Source organism: Doryrhamphus excisus, chromosome 1, assembly GCF_030265055.1.
Source record: "Doryrhamphus excisus isolate RoL2022-K1 chromosome 1, RoL_Dexc_1.0, whole genome shotgun sequence".
Lineage (NCBI taxonomy): Eukaryota > Metazoa > Chordata > Actinopteri > Syngnathiformes > Syngnathidae > Doryrhamphus > Doryrhamphus excisus.
The window spans coordinates 33,156,912-33,171,061 of record NC_080466.1 but is presented as its reverse complement, the minus strand read 5'-3'; positions in this window follow the sequence as shown (position 1 = coordinate 33,171,061).

Below are 14,150 nucleotides of genomic sequence, written 5' to 3'. Positions count from 1 at the left end.
CTTTTAATTTTGCTGCTGACAAAACACGACTATAGTCACATTTATACTCTTTGTATTTACAACATATTGCGAAACTGCAGGGTCTTGAGACACATGCTAACTCGCAAACTAGAGATCTAGCGACCTAAACGGTAGCCTTCAAGTTATTTCCTTTAAACTTAAATAGCCAAAAACGTACCACTTCCACACGGATAGGGAGGATAACTATTAACAGTTATTTAACCTTTAACATGAACACTAATCAAACGTAATCAAACGTTTTCTGGGTACATGATACCATACAGCATCCATATCAAACTTGCGCGGGCCGCACTAACATTAAACTTTCATATCAAGGCGGGGGCCTCAAACTAGTGTCCTGCGGGCTGTGTTTGAGACCCCTGACTTAGAACCTCCTTAAGATCCATCCATCCATCCGTTATCCTCACTAGGGTCGCAGGCATGCTGGAGCCTATCCCAGGATGGTTGCATTGAGAAAGGTCAAACACGATGTGATGTTGTATAAACAAATACTTCTCATCTTGCTCTTGCTAGTAGCAGTCGTAGCCGAAAAGCAAGAGAAAAATAACCTTCATGGACTATCTCCTCACACTTTCCACATTCAACATGTCAACAGACCTGTCGTGCAATGATGACTGATGTGCACCTTGTCCACATTCCACTCGTGTGTGTGTTTATGTGTGTGTGTGTGTGTGTAGGAAGAAGAAGGCGTGTGGAAGACAGGAAATGTGGAATTTCCACTTGTGCCCTTGAAAGTTCCTCTCTTTCTTTTGTTCACAGATTCTTTATAAAATCCCTGGGGATGTCTTTTAATCTCGTTTGCACAAACTGTAAATTTTTCATGCTGTTAAAGATTTATTTTATGTGTGCGAGTTAATATTTGAACAAAGCTGCAGAAGCAATGTGGCGAGGAGAGGAGCAGGTTTGTCTGCTTGATCTTGGTGCATGTGTGTGTATGTGTGTGTGTGTGTGTGTGTGTGTGGAAAAGAGAGCAATAATGTGCATGTACGCATATGCATGTGTGCACAATATTTAAAGTACAAACTAGAGTACATTGTCTCATGGCCGCTCCTCGACCGACTGCTGACTAGTGCTGCCCGACTTAACTCTTATTTGGTGCGGATGTGTGGTCACGGGTTTGAGTTCTGGCATGTGCAGGGGTGAACCATGTGGATGATGACATGCACGCTACCTGAATATGCATATTTACATGCATGAACAGACAATAGACAAAGACATTGACTTCAAAAAAACATACTAAAACAAGCACAGCGTGTGTTGTTGTGACGTAACAAACATTGTGTGATTAATACCATCGGTGTACTGACTTTTCCCGCCAATCGGCGGCGGCCCTCATTGTGTAAAAATGGAGGTAAGGAGGTCATGGCGGCAGCAGCTGTGTTACATCTGGACCAGATCTCTGCTGCCTTCTTCCAAAGGCTGTTATGTAATCGCTGCCTGCTGCGGTTCTGATTGGTCCACTACGCTAACTCAGCAGAACAGCTGCTTCCTGTTGAGCTCTGGCTCCTGGACTGCTCTCCCAGGATTGGAGCGAGTGTGGGCGTAAATATGGGACAAGATGAACTTTTCTTCCTCGCCTCCAATCCAGTCGGAGCACCAGAGAAACTGGAGACAGATGGAGCCAAGAGCTGGGGTTTCATTTGTCCTGTCACTTGTTTGATTGACAGCTTCTTTCCAAGTCATTTGGAGTGTAGGACGTCTTGAGCACAGACTTTCACCGGGGCAAACACTAAACATGTCCATGCAGATGACTTGATTGAAGGAGCCGTCACATGTTCCACTCCCGTCCTGTAGGTGGCAGTAATGTAACTAATGAGCAATGTGACCAACAAATACATAACCTTCATCCTTGAGAGTAATAGTAGTGGCGGGTAATCCCAGGTCTCTCCTAGTTCCTAGTTCCTAGTTCCTAGTTCCTAGTTCCTAGTTCCTAGTTCTAGTCAGCTCTCGAGCAGCAGCAGAGTCGTTCAAAACTTATTTCCTGCAATCACTGCTTTTGACTTCTTCTATTTTCCATTCCTGCTTCCTTCATTTCCTAGAGTCTCATGTCCCGTCATCTCTGCTGCTGTCTTCCCGCCTCCGTTTCCTTTCCTGATGTTCACTGATTGCCCCACCCCCACCGCCGCCGCCATCCTTCTTTCAACCACCCCCGCTTGACTTTGTCATCTCATTTTATTCCCATCATCCCACCTCTCACTCTGTGCCGGGATGCCATCTTACCCTCATCTTCCCAGACAGGACGAGGATCCACCAACAACTTCAACTTTCTTTTTCATTGTGTAAAAAAAGTAGTAAGTCCATGTTGCATCAGTGCATGGACCTGTCAATCAAAGGGCGCCACTTGCAACAAGTTTGCATTCCACACATTTTCTTTCTTTTTTTTTTCTTATTATATTATATATTGAAGGAAAATAAAAGACGACGGAAAAGAGGCCTGAGAGCAAAATGTGTTTTCCAAGCGGCCAGAGGCAAATGACTTTTTGTTATTTTCATCTAAATTCATAAGCGTCTCCTCAGAGTCTTTGTGATCGCACATAAACAACACTTTTAGCAGCTGGAGCATAAACTGCTTTTTTAATAATGAATCTTCTTTTCATTGTGATTTCACCAGTCACAGAAAATGTCAATGAGTCTGAATCCGCAACATAAACACAACAACTATGCAATACAATGGGACTTGAACACAACACTGTTGAAATGAGACAGAAATACACATTCACATTCTGACATCTCCACCTTGTCTCTGTGCTGCAAAAAGCTGCAAATGGATGGGGGGGGGGGGGGGGTGCACGGAGAAGGAGCGTGTGCACGTCAGGAATATCTCCAAGGTCTCGCGTGTGGAACTCCAGACTAAATCCTGTTACTCAGCTGAAGATTTTGTCTTCACGGTGGGAGAAGAAGCACAAGTCCAGTCAACTAAAACACGCTCAGAAACCTTCAGGATGTATTCCAATGACCTCAGCTACCCTGGTGGATATTTGGGGTGTCACGGTAGACCACCATCACGTACTGTACCTTGGTGTTAAGGTCACAGTTAGGTTCAATCAGGGAACAAAATGCAAAACAGTCATTTTGTAAATAATGGTCCATGGTCCAAGTGCCACTGCTTCACTGTTTAATTCGGAGATAGCATCATCATTCATTGAAAATATATGTGACCAATATTTCACTTTTGCGTATTTGCTTGCCTGCACTTGGATCCAACACGGTGTGCCCCCACATCCTGACCATGAAAGAAAAGTTCATTATCGGTAATAATTCCAGCTTGGCATTTATGTATTTCACCAGGAAGAACAAGAGAATTTAACTACGGGAAAGAGTTTTCAAGTTCTGGCTTCTTCTTGGCACTATCACTAGCCAAAACCTTTATCGAGATGCCACTTCCTGTCCTGCCCTAAATGTGAACCGTGTGAGAAATTGGAAGCGCACAGACAAATGTACCGTTACACACCCAGTGGATATGCTATAAGACGAGTATGTTGGTGGAACAATGCAGAGCTGCAAGAATAAGTCATCATACATGGCTGTACTGCGTGAGGCGCTCCTGTCGTGTAGATGTCCTTATTGATACTTGAATGATTTTGGAGCCCGCAACTCATGCAGTGGTTTGTACAGATAAATAAATAAATATTATCAGGTTCTCTTAATACATTACCATGTGTATCAAACAAGCAGGATTAGAGTTCACATTTTTAGCACTGTGGCCTTTATTGCTCTCTGGTTCTACCATATCTTACTTATTGTGTGGAAATATGGGCTAATAACTATAAAAACAATCTTCACTCGCTAAATGTACTGCAAAAAAGGTCAGTAAGGATAATTCATAATACTAACTCCTTATTTCTAAAATCACAAATACTTCAACTTGCATCTTCAAACAGCTAAAATAATGCATAAGGCTAAAAATGAGCAATTAGCTAAAATGTCATCCAATACTTCTCTACAAGAGAGGAGAAATATGATCTCAGGGAAGAAGTACATTTGAAACACTTCTATGCTAGGACTACGTCATGCTAGCCATAGCATTTCAGTATGTGGAATCAAACTATGGAATGGATTGAGTAAGGAAATCAAACAATGCACAACAATGAGCCAATTCAAGAAACAATACAAGCAGTTGATGTTTGCTAAATACAAGGATGAAGAGTCTTGAACCAGTCATGATGTGCTATATATATCACTATATTGACACTTACTATGGTACCCATTATGGCATTGGATGCTCATATCACCTCCTACTTCGGTACCAGGTACATTATTTAAAAAAAAAACTGTATTATGGAAAGCAGGAAGTGAACAAATGTAACAGTTAGTGATTGTAAAAGTACCAGATGGAGGGGTAGGATTTAATAAGCTTTGCTTCTTCCTACTCCTTTTGGACATGTAAAACTGGGAACTGATTATGGGATGCACTCAAATGTAATCTGATGCATGTTCAAATGAAATAAAACCATTACGATTACCAAATTGTCCATAGGTATGAATGTGAGTGTGAATGGTTGTTTGTCTATATGTGGCCTGTGATTGGCTGGCCACCAGTCCAGGGTGTACCCCGCCTCTCGCCATAAGGCAGCTGGGATAGACTCCAACATAAAAGTAATGTTAAAATCTTGGCTTGTCTCATTCTTGTTAACCCAATTTCATCTTGTGACCCCCCCTGGTTCTCAATAGTATTTCAAATAGGAAATAGGACAACATTACTTGTGTTCTTTGTGTTCACCTTTCATTACAGTCTTCACAAGCTGCAAGTGGAAGTGAAATTAGATGTGGTTAAAGACCATCACAAAGGGTAAAGATGCTATCTTTGAACATCTAGAAGGATCTATTCCTATGAAATTGACAGTAATAATGAAGCAGCCAGTGTTCTCATTATTTACATGAGTGATTTAGCAGTTCATTTAACTGTGATTTTGCTGTAAGTTGCTTTTACGACTTCCATGACTTCCTGTGATACGAACCCAACTACAACAAAGGCGATGTTTTCTGGCTTGTATGCAGCATGAGAGCCGTCTAACGTTTGTGGACCACAGAGGAGAAGCAAAGAGTCCAAAATGGCAAACCAATGAATCATCCTCTTGCTAATCGATGGCCGAGCGCCATTAAAGCAGATGTGTAAATGAGTCCAAACGACTGAGCCTTCATTTCCTCAGTGATTAGATCAGGATCTCCTCCCATACAATGATCTTTTCATTATCCTCCTCCCTTTCTGCTCCTTTCTCCCCCACCCTTTGTCCGCTGGCGAGGTAGCTAACATGTAACAAAAAGTCTGCCGTCCCAAATGGACAATAATGTGCTTGTAACGACACGGTTTTTGTCTGATTTCTCTTGATCAGTGTTGGATTTTTGCCACTGGTGTGTAACTGGTGGATGCTGACAACCGGGTCAGCTCGGCAAACAAGTGACGCCATGAGCGTATCAACGTAACGTATGAACGTGTAAGATTTTCAGTTGGAAAACAATGGCCTCTTACTAGCCCGAGATAGCCATAGCAGCTGAAATGTACACCAGAACGGGCTTGAGAGCTCTTCAAATTTATTTCGCAAGACAGTGCAGCAGCAGTTCCCCCAGCACACACAACAGGCCTCTACAAACAATTCACCCAGCCCCCATTTACCTGTGAAGGGCCAACCATAGTTCCCAATGAGAGGGTGAGGCAATACGTCTAAAAGGTACACTATTTACATTCATAACACCCTTCTTTTATATTACAAGTCTTTCAAGAGTCCCACACTGAAGTGTCACTTCCTGTATATATTTAAACACTCAACTACACATAACAACTTAGATTCCTGAACTACCACACAGTTAATCCCCCCTCCTCCAGGTGACACTTGGGAGAGTCCAATTATGGTGATCAGCCTGCACTCACATGGGTGCGCCTCCATGTTTGTGCCCCGACCAATCACCTCAAAAAAAAAAGGAGAAACTGGTGAGAAATTACGAACAAAACCATTATTCATTCATTCATTTTCTACCGCTTTTTCCTCACAAGGGTCGCGGGGGTGCTGGAGCCTATCCCAGCTGTCTTGGGGCAAGGGGCGGGGTACACCCTGGACTGGTCGCCAGCCAATCACAGGGCACATATAGACAAACAACCATTCACACTCACATTCATACCTATGGACAATTTGGAGTGGCCAATTAACCTAGCATGTTTTTGGAATGTGGGAGGAAACCAGAGTACCCACGCATGCATGGGGAGAACATGCAAACTCCACACAGAGATGGCCGAGGGTGGAATCGAACCCTGGTCCTCCTAGCTGTGAGGTCTGCGCGCTAACCACTCGACTACCGTGCCGCCCAGGAACAAAACCAATGACTTCTAAATGAAAAACTAACTGACTAAAGTGGCAATTTAACAACTTAAATGGCAACCAAATATAATCAAAGTACTAACCAGAATATATGTAAATAACAAAAGCCAGCTATATACACAAATAGAAAGCTGACAGTGTGTAGGTGGGGCATACACACACTCACAGAGCGTCAATGTAAAACATACATAACTGGAGCGGGGTGAGTCCACGGCCAGAAACGGGACAAGTCATCATCAATATGGCCTCAACCTCTGAAGAACGTTGAAGTCGAAAGGCAAAGGTTTTGGGTCTGTAAAGGTATGTCTGAGCCTGTTTGAGGACGTACTAAACCCCTCAAAGCATTTTGTAATTTTATCTCCAGTGAGTCTTCCTCTTCCAGTCATGACATTTAGAAAGAAAGGCTACATGTTTTCTACTTCAACTTATTTTCTGTTTCCCAAAATAGAAGAGCGCTTTGCTCCAAGGTTGCTGCTGCGTCAAGAAAAAAAGATAGCAAATGAAAATGTCACAGTCGATAGCTGTGATTCAGCCCTGAACTTGTATATTGTTACGTCTAGTTAAAGTGTTCACTGCCCTTTACTGGCACAATGTCTCCAGACCCACAAAACGCGTACAGGCCATCCGTATCCACTTGCTCCTGGTACCGCCGCCATTGATCTGCGACTATATTGAGAACCTGAGCATGCACACAGCATTTCTCAGTGTCGTGCAGCGAGTGGGTCCAATCCCTGGAGGATCATCAGCGGTTCTGATTGCTTCTCTCTTGTTTTCTGGCTCTTGAGTTGTCTCGGAGGAACTGCGACCACGTTGCTGCTTTGGCTTTGAACCCGGAGAGTGTGGGAAAGTGGTCGGATTCTAATGGCTTCTGGTTCTTGGTGTCATTAGCGCTGCTGGAGGACATGTGATACTGCGTGTTCCTGGAGGAGGTTTCATTAAATGCATCATCAGCCAGTCGGTGTTGTCCAAAGCTGGCATGATGCAGTCTTCATGTGACGTTTGTTAACATTTGGTGAAAACATGCAGCGTGCATACCTTGCAGACATAATCTGTCCATAGCAGATTACTATCATGCACCAGGATTAAGGTCCTGAGTCTTGTCTGTGCATGTCGGAGTCAGGGGGGTTCTGGTTTACTTCAAATATTTCAGCCACCAAGCAGTAGAATTACATTAAGTTGTGAACAGTACAGTGCTACCTTGGTTTTTGGTATTATTTTGTTCCAAAAGGTTGGACCAAAACCAAAACGTACAAAAAAGGAGGTAACTTTTTCAAAAAAATACATGCAACCAATCAGTTCCGGGCATGCCCAGCTGGGAAAAGGCCCCGGGGCAGACCTACTAGGACACGCTGGAGGGATTATGTCTCACAGCTGGCCTGGGAACGCCTTGGTGTCCTCCGTCCTCCCGGTGGAGCTGGAGGAGGTGGCCGGGGACCGGGAAGTCTGGGCTTCCCTACTGAGACTGCTGCCCCCGCGACCCGGACCCGGATAAGCAGAGGAAAATGGATGGATGGATGGATGGATGTGTGGTCTTTCTCTTCTATGCCAATGTCCTCCGTAGACTTGCTGTGTTGCCACCTGTAGGTTTGGTCTCAGGAGCTGTCCTGCTGTCAATCATCTCAGCATACAGCAGCAAGTGCAGCAGGTACCACCCACTCACGCATATGGACCCCGAAACATGTCCTTCAACTGGGTGAGAACTATAAGAACTCCACAAGGAAAAAAATGTTGTCATTCAAGTCTCGCCGTGTCTGTCCTCTTCCTCGCTAAATGTTTATTTCAGAAGAGTCGATGATCATCATCATCATCATCATGTTTTGAGTGCTTGTGCTGGGTAAAGCTCAGAGGGACAACATCCATGACTGACAGCATTTGAATAGCGGCATGATGAATAGAACAAACGCCGCAGTCAGATACCAAGGTGGCATGCTGTTGCCATGGAAACCGTAAATGTTTCCTTACTGTACGTAATGAACACGACTGGACTGAAGGCATCTCCACTGCTGTGAAACATAGGTGCCTGACGACGTTATTACTGTCACAGACGCTGAAGCCACATTTATTCTTTACACCGTGTTTACAAGGAAAGTGGCCAAAGTGATGGTCTGGCAGATTTATGATGTGTCCATACGTACATCCATTTTTATCCTGATTAGGATGCCAAGAGTTGGAAACTATCCCAGCTATGGTAATCATAATTCTTATACATTCAGCCTGGCGGTGACATACGTCAGGTTGAAGCCAAGGTGAGTTTGTCAGGAAGCCGGCAAAACTTTTTCAGCAACCGTTTCATCTTGTTCACACGGAGCTTCTTCTGCATCGTTTTCAGCTCCATCGGAACATCTGAAATCATGTGTTCCTCCAGACTTTAGACTTGATAGAGTTAGGCCATGTCGACATTCGTTCATTCCTTTTCTACCGCTTCTACTGCTGGAGCCAATCTCAGCTGTCTTGGGGCGAGAGGGGGGGTACACCCTGGACTGGTGGCCAGCCAATCACAGGGCACATATAGACAAACAACCATTCACACTCACATTCATACCTATGGACAATTTGGAGTGGCCAATTAACCTAGCATATTTTTGGAATGTGGGAGGAAACCGGAGTACCCGGAGAAAACCCACGCATGCACGGGGAGAACATGCTAACTCCACACAGAGATGGCCGAGGGTGGTGAATTAGAAATGGAACCGGAATTATTCAAATTCAAAAGATGTCCGCATCCCTCCCAATAGCCACGTATACATGGAGCCAAATATTCCAATTGCATTGGGTTTATTTGCTCAAACAGAAAGAATGTAACCTTTGTATACACCTCATTCCCAAAGAAAAGTGACAATCCCAATGAATATATAATGGGATTCCCAGGGGTGGAATATTCCTTTCCCCAATCCGATTGCGGTATCTTGTACCCGCTCAAACGGAAAGTTGTCACGTTGATGGAAAGTTGACGGAAGTTCTTCTTCGTGGTGTTTTTCTTCTTCTGTTGTTTATTGGCGGTTGGCAAGCTGTCATGCCTGCCACTGCCTACCCCGCCTTCTCCTTGGAGACCCCGCCTCTTGCCTGATTGGGCTCAGGTGTCCCTCATCACCTAATTTTCTGCTGGCTATATATTGCCTCTGATGCCTCCTGTCTGGTGCAAGTTCGTTGTACTCTCATGTCTCGTCCTAGCATTCCTTGTGATCTCCTCGCCTGGTTTTCGACCCCTGCCTGCCTTTCGACCTCGCCTTCTGCCTGCCGCTCTCGGATACCTTTGCCTTATTGGACTGACTTCACGTGTACCGACCCTCACCCTCGTGTAGACCCTTACCTCGTGTCGTGCCTGCCAATTCTGCCTTTGGGTCCTCCTTCCCACGTCCTGCCCTGACAGAACGAACTTGCCATCATGGACCCAGCGGAGTTGGAGTCTGTTCGACAGGCACTCCGGACGCAAGGACAGCGCCAGAGCCAGCAAGAGGAACAGCTTGCCGCTCTAGGCACGGCGTTGCAATCTCTGTCGGAGCGACAGGACGCCATGGCTGGGAATCTAGGCTCCCAGCTTAACTCCCTGCTATTGGCTCTTCAGCCTGCTGCTCAACCCGCGGCTCCAGTGGATCCAGCAGCGGCTTCGCTCCCTCCACCGGTCCTGACTTCCGCCTTGCCGGCCGCCACGTGTCCACAGTTGTCACGGCCGAAGTGGTTCTCTGGCGAGTCGGGCGACGTACGCCCCTTTTTGACCAAGTGTGAACTCCATTTCGAACTTCAAGCCCCCGCATTCATGTCGGAACGTGCCCGGGTGGCTTTTGTGATCTCCCACCTCACGGGCAGGGCAGGAGCGTGGGCCACCACGGAATGGAGCCGTCGGTCCGCGGTGTGCGAGTCCTACGCAGCATTCTCCAAGGCATTGGAGCAAGTGTTCCAACGCCAGCTGTCCGGCAGAGAAGCAGCTCGCTCCCTGCTCCAGCTACGTCAGGGGCGTCAGCGTGTCACCGATTACGCTGTCGGATTTCGCGCTCTCGCGGCAAACAGCGACTGGAACGCCCCCGCGTTGTTAGACGCATTTTTTCTTGGACTGTCCCCCCACATCCGTAAACAAATGATCCCTCTGAAACTGCCAGGAACAATTGATGAGCTCATCGCCTTGGCTGTCATGATTGAGAAGCGCCTTCATGATCATGAGGAGGAGAGCAGGCGAGAATCCACCACACACTGGGGTGGCAACCTAGGGCACGTCAACAACGTCCGGCCCACCCCTGTCGCCGTGCCACTTGCTGCGCCCTCTGCTGACGAACCCATGCAACTGGGACTGACCCGCCTGTCTCCAGAAGAAAGGACCCGCCGCCGAAGTGAGGGCAGGTGCTTTTATTGTGGTCAAGGGGGACATCTAGTGGCTAATTGTGGGGTCAAAATGGGCAAAACAAGCAACCTGGGACACGGCTCGGTGAGTCTTAATGTCATTATCAGCAATCCTGCTCCCTACAAACCTTTGGTACAATTTTGCTCTCAGCATACATCCATCATGGTGCCAGTATTTGTAGACTCTGGGTCAGATGCCAATCTCATTAGTACTTCTCTCGCCAGGAAACTAAAGCTTCGCCTGTGCCCTCTACGACACCCCCTAACGGTGAAGGCGGTGGACGGAAGTTCTCTGGGCAAAATTAGTCACAGAACTCATCCGGTCAAGATTTCATTTCCAGACAGTCATACAGAAAAACTAAGTCTCCATGTATTCTCTAGCTCTGATCATGAAGTTATCTTAGGGCATCCTTGGTTAAAGCAGCATAACCCCCACTTCGATTGGGCTTCTGGCCAGATCGTCTCTTGGGGGTCTGGCTGTCAGGACAACTGTTTGGTGAGTGCCAAAACAGTGATGGAACAACAAGGGGAGGTCAATCTAGCCACTGTTCCAGAGTGTTACCATGATTTAGCAGCTGTCTTCAGTAAAGTCCAGGCCAAGTCACTGCCCCCCCACCGGGTCCACGACTGTGCTATTGACCTGTTACCAGGAACCACACCCCCACGGGGAAGACTCTTTTCCTTGTCCCCTCCTGAATGTCGTGCTATGGAGGAATACATTCAGGAGTCACTTGCAGCAGGGATTATCAGGCCTTCCTCATCTCCTGCGAGGGCTGGTTTCTTCTTCGTAGAGAAAAAAGACAAAACCCTTCGGCCATGCATAGACTACAGAGGACTTAACGACATCTCCATCAAGAACCGGTATCCCCTGCCCCTCATTGCCACCGCCACTGAGCTCCTGGAAGGAGCTAAGATTTTTACCAAGCTGGATTTGCGTAATGCTTATCATCTTGTCAGGATACGAGAGGGTGACGAGTGGAAAACAGCCTTCAACACCCCAACCGGACATTATGAGTACTTGGTGATGCCCTTCGGACTGACCAATGCCCCAGCAGTGTTTCAGGGCCTTGTCAACGACGTTTTGAGGGACATGTTAAATATTTTTGTGTTTGTTTATCTCGATGACATTCTGATTTTTTCTCGCGATGAATCTACTCATGTGCAGCATGTCAGGAAGGTGCTGCAAAGACTCCTGGACAACCACCTATTTGTTAAGGCTGAAAAATGTGACTTTCACCAGTCTTCCGTATCATTTTTAGGGTTTATTCTGTCTGAGGGGAAGGTGAGGATGGATCCAGGAAAAGTCTCTGCTGTTGCAGAGTGGCCCACTCCTTCGTCTCGTAAGGATGTTCAAAGATTTCTGGGATTTGCAAATTTTTATCGTAAATATATCAGAAACTTTAGCTCGGTAGCCTCTCCTCTCCATGCTCTCACGTCTCCTTACAAACCATTCCACTGGACTTCTGAGTGTGAGGAAGCTTTTGTGAAGCTTAAGGATAGGTTCACCACAGCCCCGGTGCTTGCCATCCCTGATCCCCATCTGCAGTTCGTGGTCGAAGTGGATGCATCAGATATTGGAGTCGGAGCCGTCCTGTCCCAGATCGGTGCTAAGGACGGTAAACTGCATCCATGTGCCTTTCTGTCAAAAAAATTGTCTTCAGCAGAGTGCAATTACGACATTGGGGATCGTGAATTATTGGCAGTCAAGACGGCTCTCGAAGAATGGAGACACTGGCTGGAGGGGTCTACGCTGCCATTCCAGGTATGGACGGACCACAAGAATCTGGAGTATCTCAAATCCGCTAAGAGATTAAATTCTCGACAGGCTAGGTGGTCATTGTTCTTTAGCCGTTTCAATTTTACCTTGTCTTACCGTCCTGGTTCCAAGAACACCAAGCCTGATGCTTTGTCCCGAATTTTTTTCCCGTCGGAAAAGGAACCTGAGGTCGCAACCATCTTACCTAACTCATGTTTTGTCTCTGCCTTGCAATGGGCAATAGAAGATAAGGTCAGGGAGGCAGGACTTGAAGTGCCTCGGCCCCCAAACTGCCCTCCAGATAAATTATTTGTTGTGGAAGCCATGAGGGGTCCAGTCATTCATTGGGCTCATACCAATAAGACCTCATGTCACCCAGGGGTGAAAAAGACCATGTTCGTAACCCAGCAACGCTTTTGGTGGCCCAACATGGCAAAGGATGTGTCTGAATATGTCTCTGCCTGTCCTGTCTGTGCGGCTAACAAATCTTCACCACAGAAACCCGTGGGGGAACTCAGGCCCTTGTCTATTCCCCACCGGCCCTGGTCCCATATCTCATTGGATTTTGTTTGTGGACTGCCCCCGTCGGAGGAGAAGACGGTGGTACTCACAGTCGTGGACAGGTTTTCCAAGATGTCAAGGTTCATTCCTTTTGTTAAAATTCCCTCAGCCAAAGAAACGGCAGAGGCACTGCTGAACAACATATTTTGCATTTTTGGTTTCCCGCAGGACATTGTGTCCGATCGTGGTCCTCAATTTGTCTCCTTGTTTTGGAAGGAATTTTGTGGCTTGCTGGGATCCACAGTCAGTCTCTCGTCTGGTTTTCACCCCCAGTCTAATGGACAGGCAGAGAGGATCAACCAGGTGCTCGAGACAAAGTTGCGATGCCTCGCCTCTCAAAATCCCTCTTCTTGGGCTAAACAGCTCTTGTGGGTGGAGTTGGCCCACAACACCTTGCCTAGTGCATCCACCGGTATGTCTCCGCATCACGTGGTATTTGGTCACCAACCCTCCCTGTTCCCCTCGCTCGTCAAGGACTCCGTTGTGCCCTCCGCCTTGGCCTTGGTGGGGCGAATCAAGAGAGTTTGGCAGAGGGCTCGCAAGAACCTTCAAAGGCAGTGCGATATCTACAAGGTGGCGGCGGACCGTAAAAGAACTCCTGCTCCTGCCTATACGGTGGGTCAAAGAGTTTGGTTATCCTCCAAGACCCTTCCCCTGAGAGTGGAGTCTAAGAAGCTTGCCCCCAGGTTCGTTGGCCCATTTCCAATCTCCAAAGTTATTAATCCTGTCTCAGTCCGTCTGAAACTTCCTAGGTCCATGCGAACCCACCCATCCTTTCATGTGAGCCAGATCAAGCCTGCGAAAACCAGCACCCTGGTCCCACCAGCCAGCCACCCACCGCCCGCCCGAATCATGGATGGAGGTCCGGTTTACACAGTCAGGAAACTGCTGGCTGCTCGACGGCGGGGTCGAGGTTGGCAGTACCTCGTCGACTGGGAGGGGTATGGACCTGAGGAACGGCAATGGGTACCCTCCCGGTTCATTTTGGATCCCTCCCTCATCAAAGACTTTCACGTAGCTCACCCTGAGGTTCCTGGGCCGTCAGGAGCCGGCCATTGAGGGAGGGGTTCTGTCATGCCTGCCACTGCCTACCCCGCCTTCTCCTTGGAGACCCCGCCTCTTGCCTGATTGGGCTCAGGTGTCCCTCATCACCTAATTTTCTG